Source organism: Alligator mississippiensis, chromosome 5 (assembly GCF_030867095.1).
Source record: "Alligator mississippiensis isolate rAllMis1 chromosome 5, rAllMis1, whole genome shotgun sequence".
Lineage (NCBI taxonomy): Eukaryota > Metazoa > Chordata > Crocodylia > Alligatoridae > Alligator > Alligator mississippiensis.
This window is the reverse complement of record NC_081828.1, coordinates 61,162,934-61,173,313: the sequence shown is the minus strand read 5'-3', so window position 1 is coordinate 61,173,313 and position 10,380 is coordinate 61,162,934. Positions and strand designations below refer to the sequence as shown.

Below are 10,380 nucleotides of genomic sequence, written 5' to 3'. Positions count from 1 at the left end.
CAATGTAAATCCAGCAACACTGTTGCCATCTATGGGTGACACACCAGATCTTGTGCATGACTGTTTGCAAACATTGGAAGCTGTTTATTCTTCAAGACCAAATTTGAGAGACCGACCTCTTGAAAAAGCTGACCTGGAGTTCTACACTGATGGCAGCTCGAGTATAGAGAATGGAATTCGAAAATCCGGATACGCTATCGTGACTACACAGAATGTGATAGAAGCAGGACCTTTAAACCCATCTGTTTCAGCTCAAAAGGCTGAACTCATTGCTATGACTCGGGCTTTGCAATTGGCGGCCAACAAAACTGTCAATATTTATACTGACTCTAAATATGTTTTCCTTGTTTTACATGCTCACTGAGCGCTATGGAGAGAGCGAGGTCTACTTGATTCAAAAGGAACAGGCATTAAGCATAGCAAGCAGATAAAAGCCCTCCTTAAGGCAGTCTGGGAACCAAAAGAGGTAGCGATAATGCATTGCAAAGCTCATCAAAAGAAAAATGATGATTCATCCACAAAAGGTAATCGATTTGCTGACACTACAGCAAAGAAAGCAGCTAAAAAACCTCAGACAGACTTGCTGCCCGAAGTAAGTAATCTGTTACCTCTCCTCCCAGACTTATACCAGCCTGTGACACCACAGTATGGGGAAAGAGACAAACAATTGATAAGAGAGTTTCAAGCAAAGAAGGGGGAGCACGGGTGGCTAGTAGCAAAGGATGGCCGCATTATCATCCCAGCTGCCTGGGTTCATGTGGTAGTGAAGAGAGCTCATCATGGCACCCACTATGGACCCAGGGCCCTGATAAGGTGGATCAGTCACTATGTAACTGGAGTGGGATTAAGAGAGGCTGCCAAGAAGGTATCAGAGACATGTGAGGTCTGCCAGAGAAATAACCCAAAAGGAGGGAGAAAAGAAACTTCAGGACATCAGAGAATAGGCTATGGGCCAGGAGAAGAATGGCGGGTGGATTTTACTGAGTTACCCCGGCAACAGGGGATGAGATATCTCCTTGTCTTTGTGGACACTTTCTCTAATTGGGTTGAGTGCTTCCCATGTCGGACTGCCCAAGCCTGAGAGGTGGTCAAGGCACTCCTACGAGAAATCATACCTCGCTTCGGACTTCCAAAAGGAATAGGGTCAGACAATGGCCCACATTTCATTGCACAAATTATTCAAAAGGTTTCTGAGTTCCTGGGAATCAGCTGGCATTTACACACCCCTTGGAGACCCCAGTCCAGTGGAAAAGTGGAACGTATGAATCAGACCTTAAAAAGACACCTTGCAAAGATTTGCCAAGAAGCTCGACTCAAATGGCCAGAGGCCCTACCCTTGGCCCTGTTGCGAGTAAGGGTCGCACCACATTCTAAATTGGGATTAAGCCCATTTGAGATAATGTATGGTAAGCCTTACCCTCTGAGTCTGCCCATGGGTACTGAACAACAGTTACATGTTTTAGGAGAGGGAATGATTAGAGAATATGTAATGTCTTTGGTTTCTGTTTTGTCTTCCATCCATCAGCAGGTACGGGACGTGCTGCAGACACAGAACCAGTCTCCTACCCCGGAAAATCGATTATTACCTGGAAGTTACGCTCTTGTGAAAGATTGGAACGAGGAACCACTTCGAGCCAGATGGAAGGGCCCGTATAGAGTACTTTTAACGACCCCGACGGCAGCAAAGCTCGAAGGAATCAAGACTTGGATACATTCCAGTCGCCTAAAGCCGGTGGCTGAACCAGAACAAGAAGAAACTCCTGCAAACTCCAGGACCGGAGGCAGAGAACAGTGGAAGGTGGAGCCAATAAGGGACTTAAAATTCCTATTCAAAAGAAAGGAACTTTGAATAATTTGTCAATCTTTGATCAAGTTTTACAAGCCTTATTATGAAATTGTTCAAGGTTTTAGTGTGGGGCACCCTGATCTGTCCACTCCTACTTATAGGAGGGGAAAATCTTTTACCACAAGAATTTGACCCTCAGGAAAATGTCTGGATTTATCTGGCCCGGGAAATATTAAATAGAACAGACTTCTGCTTGGCAGGAGGGATCAATGCTCATCTGGTTTTTACCTCATGCTTAATTGCAGTACCTACCCCTTTGAAAATTTTACAGCATTATACAATGCTGAAAGATGTAGAGAAGGAAAATACATATCAGGATATATATAAGTGGGGGACTATTGTAAAAGAGAAAAGCAGAGACATGTTTTCTGTACGGGTTCAGGCAACAGCTAATGCTTCTGAATGTTTCTTAATAGTGAATTGTACCAATAATTGCTTTGAATTGAACCAAGGTAGAAAAATCTTCTGTAATAAGACCAGTCAAATATCCTGTGTATATATACATACCATCCTTCCTCAAGGATGGTTTCTGGCCTGTGGGAGAATGATATATTCATACCTTCCAGCAAATGCTACTGGGGGACCATGCACCATTGCCCGGGTAACTGCAGCTCTTCCAAGGAAGTCTGACCTAATGCACACTGAACAAACCCCTCTTGGTGGGAAGTTTAAACGAGCATACACTACTCTCACTGCTGATTGTGACGAGAATGATTCCCCTGGACTATTATCTAAGGCAGAATACATAGCATTAGGTGCATCTATGGTGGGGGTTCCGGGTCTTGCTGTAAGTAATAGCAGAAATCTTAATGCAGTAGCCTGTGTTTTAGCAAAAGGACTAAATGCTACATCTCGAGCGCTCTCAGCCTTGAATGCTGAACAAAAACAACTAAGGGACGCTGTCTTAGAGAATAGAGACGCTATTGATTATCTCTTGTTACGACACAATCTGGGGTGTGAAACCTTAAAAGGAATGTGCTGCTTCAACCTCACTGATAATTCTGTGCTAATTGAAGACAAAATTAGTGCCTTACAACGATTGACACAGACATTGAAAGAAACATCTGGCTTAGACTTTTCCTGGTTAACTTCCTGGCTTCCCAATTTTGGATGGTTGAAGCAGTTGTTTTGTATGGTTATTCTGTTTTGTTTTATAGGGATTATGGTCTGTTTCTGTATCCACTGTATACCGGTTTATATCGCATCTATCTTCAGGCCTAAGGTAAATCAAATGATTTTGCAAACAAAGAAAGCTGAGAATACTAGATTTGTGTTAAGTCAAATGAATGGAGCAATCATAATTAATAATAATTATAAATGCTCCAGATGAGGGAAATGTAAGGTTTGACCTAGAAACTACTATGCAAAGCCTAAGCAAAAGTGAATGTTATGTGTCGAATGCCCATCTGCAATGATAAGGAGCAGACAGTCTTAGATAGAGGAAGCTTGAAAACAAAAAACAGAATCAGAGGTACTGGAACAAAGAGCTCATTATAATACTAAAAATCACACCCCAAGGCGGGGAAGATATATGCTAATGGAACATATATGTACGTTAATGAGATACATAGCTAAAACACAGGTATAGAGACATGCTCAGTAAAGAACTCCTTGCGTCACTCCTTTATAACCAATTAGCAAACAAGGATGCTTATGAAGATTCAACCTCTGGTATATAAGGGGCTCAGTATTGAATATGTGTGTGCTTGTCTTGTGAAATTATTCTGCTTGCACCTTTTATTGCTAGCAATAAATCTTTTTTATACTTTCACCCCTGGTATCTTTATTGGCCTTTGCATACCGGGCACGAACCCAGACTTGAGCTGGGGCCTAACAAAATGACTTTGGGGTGCAGCAAAATAAAACACATCTGAGGTGTTTTAGTTTGCTACCTTACAGCCATGGGGAGAAACACTGGGCCCTGTGTAGCTCAGGGGCTGTGCAGCTAGCCCATGGAGGCAGTCTGGTGGTAGGCCATGCAGGCAGGCTCCACTGAAGGAAAAAAAAAAGTGGTGAGCCTGATCTTTTTTTTCCCCCTCTCCTCTGTGGCTGCAGTGCCCCCTGGGACCACCCAGGCCAGGTGCCTGTGGGCAGGTGATGCCTGGGGGGTGCCACCATGGAGGGAAGAACCCCCCCCCCCCGCAGCTTAGGGACTGCTTGGCCTGCCGGCAGCTCATCCTCCACCCCCTCCCCCCCACCGCTGAGGAGGGAGGTAAGGATTAGGCCCAACACTTGTGTACATGCCATGAGGGTTTACTTCACCTTAAATTGAAGTGGTGTTTTTAAAAACCCACCACTTCACTATAAGGAGAATAAAACTGAAGTAAACCCCAATGGGGTGTACAAGCAGCCCTAGACTCTGTGTTGTAGTTCTGCTCAGGATTCAACACTGAAGGTGCAGCTCCATGGAAAGAAGAACTGCCTCTCTATACCACCTGTTCCCTGGGTTGTCTTGGGCCTACTCTGTGGCCTAGAATAATTGTAATGTTTTATACTATGGCAAGTCTCTGGTATTCTCCCTACTGGATGTGACTCCCTGCCTTTCCCCCTACCTTCTCTCCCCACACACATACCTAATCACGTATTTGTGAAGGAGAGAAGTATAGGGCTGTTTACAGTGCCCCTATAAAAAATACTAGGGCAGGCATTATCTCCTTGAAATTTTAGTTAGTCTATCGCCTATAAATATTATTGGAATAGTAATAAAGACTAAAGTGGGGACCAGAGTCAGATACTAATAAATAATTGTGTGTTCCCCTGGTTCAGTTTTTCTCATTTTTTAAAAGCGTCATCACTTCATCATTCAAAATGAAAACAAATCATGATTTACATATTTAAATTTTAGTATTTTCCATATTATTTTATCTTCTTTTCTCAGTACAGCCTAATACTTTATCTGTTTTTTCAACCCTTGTTGTATATTTAAGACTTACCAAGTTCTCATCCAAGTCTTTTTTTTTTATTGACAGGTTACAAGTCATTTAAGAATCGGTGTGGCCAAGTAATTTAAACTGTACCTTTCAGAATATTTATTTCAGTCCATTATTTTGTGCTGTTCACACTTCTTAAAACTATGTGTTGATTTTAACATGAACATATAAACTTACTAGGGGGGACCAGCAGGGATTGGGAGAGACCTTGTTCCCCTGAGCGCCTCCCAGAGTAACAAGGAATAATGGCCATAAGTTGTTAAAGGATAGGTTTAGATTAGACATTAGAAGGCACTACTTCAGTCAGGGCGGCTAGGATCTGGAACCAACTTCCAAGCGAAGTGGTGCTGGCTCCTACCCTGGGGGTCTTTAAGAGGAGGCTTGACGTTTACCTATCTGGGGTCATTTGAGCCCAGTTTTCTCTCCTGCCCAGGGCAGAGGGTCGGATTAAAAGATCTACAAGGTCCCTTCCGAACCTACATCGATGAATCTATGAATCTATGTTTGCGTGTCTTTCAAAAACAATGACACTTAGCAAAGAGAAAAAAGCACAAGAATGATAAAAGCCATAAGATGCACTTACCAAGCCTACAGGAATGCTGTGAGTCTTCTACTCCTGTTGACTTTATCTCTGCTGAGTCATTAACAGAGATACTCTCTGTGAACTGTGAAGAAAAGAAGTGTTCACTCCTTTTCATCAGGGATCACAGAGAGTAGCTTAGTTTTTCATCAGATATATAAATGACATTCCTGAAAAATGCTGTTAAGGTATTAATGCACAGAAATTATACATTTATCTCATTCTCTTTCTGCTCCGCCCCCCCAGTCAAAATGTAAGTAGTTTTAATAGTGGTGAGAACGGCTGTTGACTAAAATACAAAAGCAATGCAGCATTTCAATCATTGCTTATCATGAAATTTGGACAAAATGGAATTCATGGGTTTTTTTTCTTTCCTGGAAGCAAAGTTCCCAGAAGCTCTTGGTTTAAAGTTCCTTAGGTGACAGCAATGGAACTAGAGTTTTACCCTTTGAATATCGTTAGCTTCACATCAGACAGCTGTTCTGCTTATAATCAAGTTTCATGGCTGGAAGGCAAAGTAACCTTATTCAAAACCCCTTGGAATATCTTTGTCCTTAGGTTGTCCTACATAGAGTGAGAACACGGTATACTATGCTTTGGTTCTAGTCCCAAACCCAGTCAGTTCATTTCCTTCAGGAAAAGGAAAAAAATGATATGCATCATCTATATAATGCAGGGTTTTTCTCATCATCATAACAACACACTTCATAAACAGCTTGTGTTGGGATGCATGCATACTATATTAAACAATGTTTAATATCCACATCTGAGGCATATCACAAGCCTGAATCAGATATCTTCTACCAGCCACAGGACAGGCTCGTAACAGGTGCAGCTACAGACACTGAATGTGCATTAATCAGGCACTAAACAATAATGTAGTTTTAACTACAGTAAGACTAGAATCCATTCCCTTACAAAATTCTGCATGAATATGCTTTAAAATAGTAATGTTTAAACCACAGTCCTGCACAGGAGGCAGCCTGGTGCTTCACAGAATCAGGAGGAGCACTGTGCCTGAGCCACATTCTCTCTGAGGCTGATCATTACACAAAGATGTAGAACATAAAATCATCTTTTGTTGTAAGTATAGAGCAGGTTGCTCCCTTTCCCCCTTCTATCAGCTTTTCTAGCCTATCCTTACCCCCTTTCACTCAAAGAATTTGAGAGACTTTCTTTCTTGTCACTTCATCATAATCTAGTCCTAAACAAAGCAAAACATTTATCCTTAAGACAAAAGGAATCATTATTATTTTGTAATGGCAGCTTAATAGTTACTCCAAATGTGCTAAATTCATGCAGGTAAAATATGCAAGAAGGCTGAACTTGGTGGTGTTCATCAAGTTGCTGATGTTCAAGAAGAATACTGGGGTCATATGTCATTCAAATATTCAGAAATAAATGGAACCACTGCTTGAAGATCTTAAAAAAGCCAAAAAAACCCCACGGTTTACTGGAAGAATTAACACATTACTTCCACCCGGCTCCACAGCCTCTGTATTGATCGCGTGTCAGTGGGCCTTTTTTGGTGCTTTAACTAGAGGCTGATTCAATCAGCTATTAGACAAAAGTGCCAAAAGAGCCCCACTAAAGCCCTGATCTATACGGATGTTGGGCAAGCTGGGTCCTACTAATGTGATGCCTCTTCTGGGCATGTTCTGCACTCAGTGCAGGAGCATGCAGAGTTTAAAGCAACAATTTCTTTAACATCTGCAATCTAATGTCTTCTGATACTTTATATTTCAAAAAAGCAGCAGATTCCTACTTGGAATTACTATTGCCTATCTATATTTGGTGCCAATTGCATTATATCTGAACAGCTTTGAATCTGTATACTTCACAGTACTCCTGTGAGGTAGGGAAGTGTTCTTATCTCCATCTTATAAATAGTAAACTGAAGTACAGAGACTAAGGCCCAAATCCACAAAGGTATTCATGTACTGTATGCCCAGTGATAGAAATCAGAGTTATCTACCTAAACACTTCTGAGGATCTAGGGCTAAGCGACTTGTCATTCACAAGGTATTTTTGGTGCAGCATAGCTTAATATAGTAACCTAACCATTGGGACCTCTTTCTGTACCATGGTAAAAGGAGGAAAACATATTTACTATAAGCGTACAGTGCCTGGGGCATAGCTATTGTCAGAAGCCAAATAGCAAAAGAAGTCTATAAACATCACAAAGCACTATGTGTGCTAGTTTATTCAAATAGTTTATTCATACTTGCACAGTCAGACCAGGTATTTTGTTAAGCAGAAGAATCTTCTAAATCCCTAATTTATATGTATCCTGCTATATTGGTGGGGGGTTGTTAAAAAATGAAATGTCTAGGAACTTATTGGCAATGACTAATGAGCTAATGAAAAGCTCATTTAAAAATGGAAATGTTCTCATACTCAGCTTCACAATCTCAGTTCACTTAAGCATTAGGGAAATGGGTGAGTCAAATGTTGTCCTGAAGTACCTTTGGGCTTTGTTACACATGCATTCTATGTGGCTCCTGGATTATCCACACATTAACATCAGAAACTAATTATAAGCACCCTTCAGGTGGTTTAAAGTTATGCCATTTAAGGGGAGGTTTATCTGTGATCTGAGTTACCCAGATTGTGTTACACTGTGTGGGCACTCTAGGCTGCACATTAGCAGGGATCCTGGTTTTCTCCGATTAAAAAAAAAAAAGTCCCCAATTTTCAGTTAAAAAAAAAAACCCTAAATCCACATTTTTCCATGATTAAAATGAAACAGTATCTATCTATCTATCTATCTATCTATCTATCTATCTATCTATCTATATATTAGTGGTGTTTCATTTAAATCATGGGAAAATGTGGATTAGGGTTTTGGTTTTTTTACTGAAATTTTGGGATTTTTTTTTTTTAATCAGAAAAAAACAGGATCCATGTGCATTAGTGTAACACCCCCTGCCCTCCCCCACATCAGGCTTTCTATCCCTTCCCCGCAGATTGGGATACTAGCCCCCACCTCCCTGGCCAGCCCAAATAGGGCCCACCATCTCCTGTACCTGTCCTTATTCTTGTCCCTGTTCCTGTTTCCCACCAGCTTGGATAAACCTGCTTCCTTCCTATCCCCCCCCAAATCACCCCCCTGTGCTCCCAGCACCCCAGATACCTTCTCCCACCCCCCACAGTTCCTGGGTTACTTGTGGCTGCTGGCACTCTCTAGGGGAGCAGGCAGGGAAGGGGAATCTGTTGGCTTGTCTGTTGCTTCCACCACTGCCACTACCACTGTCTGGGCTGGGCATCCACAAGTAAGCTGAGGGACACAGGGGGCCCGGGTGATCCATGAGACCTGGGAGCAGTAAGGGGGGAGCTCTGGGGGTGAGGGAAACCATGAATGGCAGCTCCAGGAGAATGTGGGGTGGATAAAGGGAGCCCTGAATGGGAGGGCAAGGGACTCTTACCTTTCAGTTTTTAAGGCCCCTGTTTGCCTGAATATGTGGCTGCTTCAAACTCAAGCTCAAACCAGTGCTGATCAACATTTAAGAAGCATAAAGTACAATGTGTAACAAAGCCCTTAGTCCACTGATGAGACTGCAAAAAAGGTATAAACACTTTGAACTAAATCAAAAAAACCCACAGTGTAATGCAAAAACTCACAGTACCACCAGGTATGAGACTCTAAAAGTCTGTGTTACTTGAGACTAAAGCACTCTCCTGTGAAGGTCGGGTCTTCTCTTTGAATTCTATAGTGTCTGCCTTTCATTTTTCACCCACTGCCATAATCTTGATCTCTCTTATAACTGGGATTATTGCCCTCTTTTAAACTGTTCAAAGACAACTTTTTCATTTCAATATAAGTAGAATTTGCAACATTCAGAAACTCCCTTAAATGCTTTTTAATTATAATGCTGCTTTTTTTCACCCCAGTTACTTCATCTTCAGAAAACAAGTTTAACAATCAATAGTAAACATGAGAAGACCATAATGTCTTTATTGCATTCAAGTATAATAGGATAATTGTTCCAGCTTTTGAGGCAAAACTAATTTCCTTCTTGATCACTTTCCCAATAATTTTATTTTTGAATATTGTTTCCCAGCTATGGATAATTAATTTTTTTTGAAATATGTTTTAAAGATGTTCTTTCATCACAAGGTCATATTTACAGAGAAACTCTAAAAAATTCTAAATTTTTCCATGGAGTTTATCCATTTAAACTTATGGATCAAATCAAAGTAGCCTGATTAAGTCAGAAAGCATTTCCAAAATACCTTGCCAGTATTTACCACTACTTTTCTTTACCCTTCATATAATTTTGCATCTGTCTATTTTCTTTGTCTCTTTACATGTAATCACTGATTTCTCATGGTTTCTAGGATACTTGATTCAAGACCAGAAAAAACGTGACATTTTTCCAGTCTTGAACACACCTCTAGGCAAAATGAAAACTCTAGATTCATTGAACAGAATCGGTTCAAGTGCAATAGGAAAGCCAATCACATTGCATGAGTCCTTGTAAAGCTGAAAAATTTTCATTACTATCCAAAAAAATACCCTTACAATTTGCTTGCAATGACCCTGCATTCCCAGGCAAAAGGAGAAGTTTGATTTATTACTGACCTTTTGGCAGGATCTTTTGGTGCATGAAAGTTCAAATTTTCCTTGTCTCTTCTTTAGAATCCTTAACATTCATTGAAATAGCTGTTCTATTATCTTATTGCATCAAAGTCTTATTGCCTGAAGACCTACCTACATCCATGGATGGAACTGCTGCACTGATGACATTTTCTTTTTGTTGTCTTCTTTCAGACCTATTAGAGTTATCAAGAAAAACACCACATCATTTGCTAAGAATATAATTTTCATAAATAGGAGCATTGGTGTTTTTGGCTGGATGAACATTCAAAATTAGAAGTTTTTAATGCAGCATTTGGAAGTGAAGTTCTTTATTTTAAAGGTCTTTAAAGTATTTGATGTTGATAAATTTTCTTTCATCTTTCTTTTGTTATATTCAGCTCAAGAAATCTTTTTCTGTTTTAGGAGGAATACCACTTTCACTCTC

At 40.7% G+C, this 10,380-nt stretch overlaps 1 long non-coding RNA gene across 1 annotated transcript in view; it reads right to left on the bottom strand.

The window, feature by feature from the left end:
- Positions 1–10,044: 10,044 nt before the first annotated feature.
- LOC109286320 (uncharacterized) overlaps positions 10,045–10,380 on the bottom strand; it is a 95,781-nt gene continuing 95,445 nt past the window's right edge. Inside the window, exon 3 of the long non-coding RNA XR_002094323.2 lies at positions 10,045–10,129. This is a non-coding gene — a long non-coding RNA (uncharacterized LOC109286320). The remainder of the gene's footprint in view (positions 10,130–10,380) is intronic.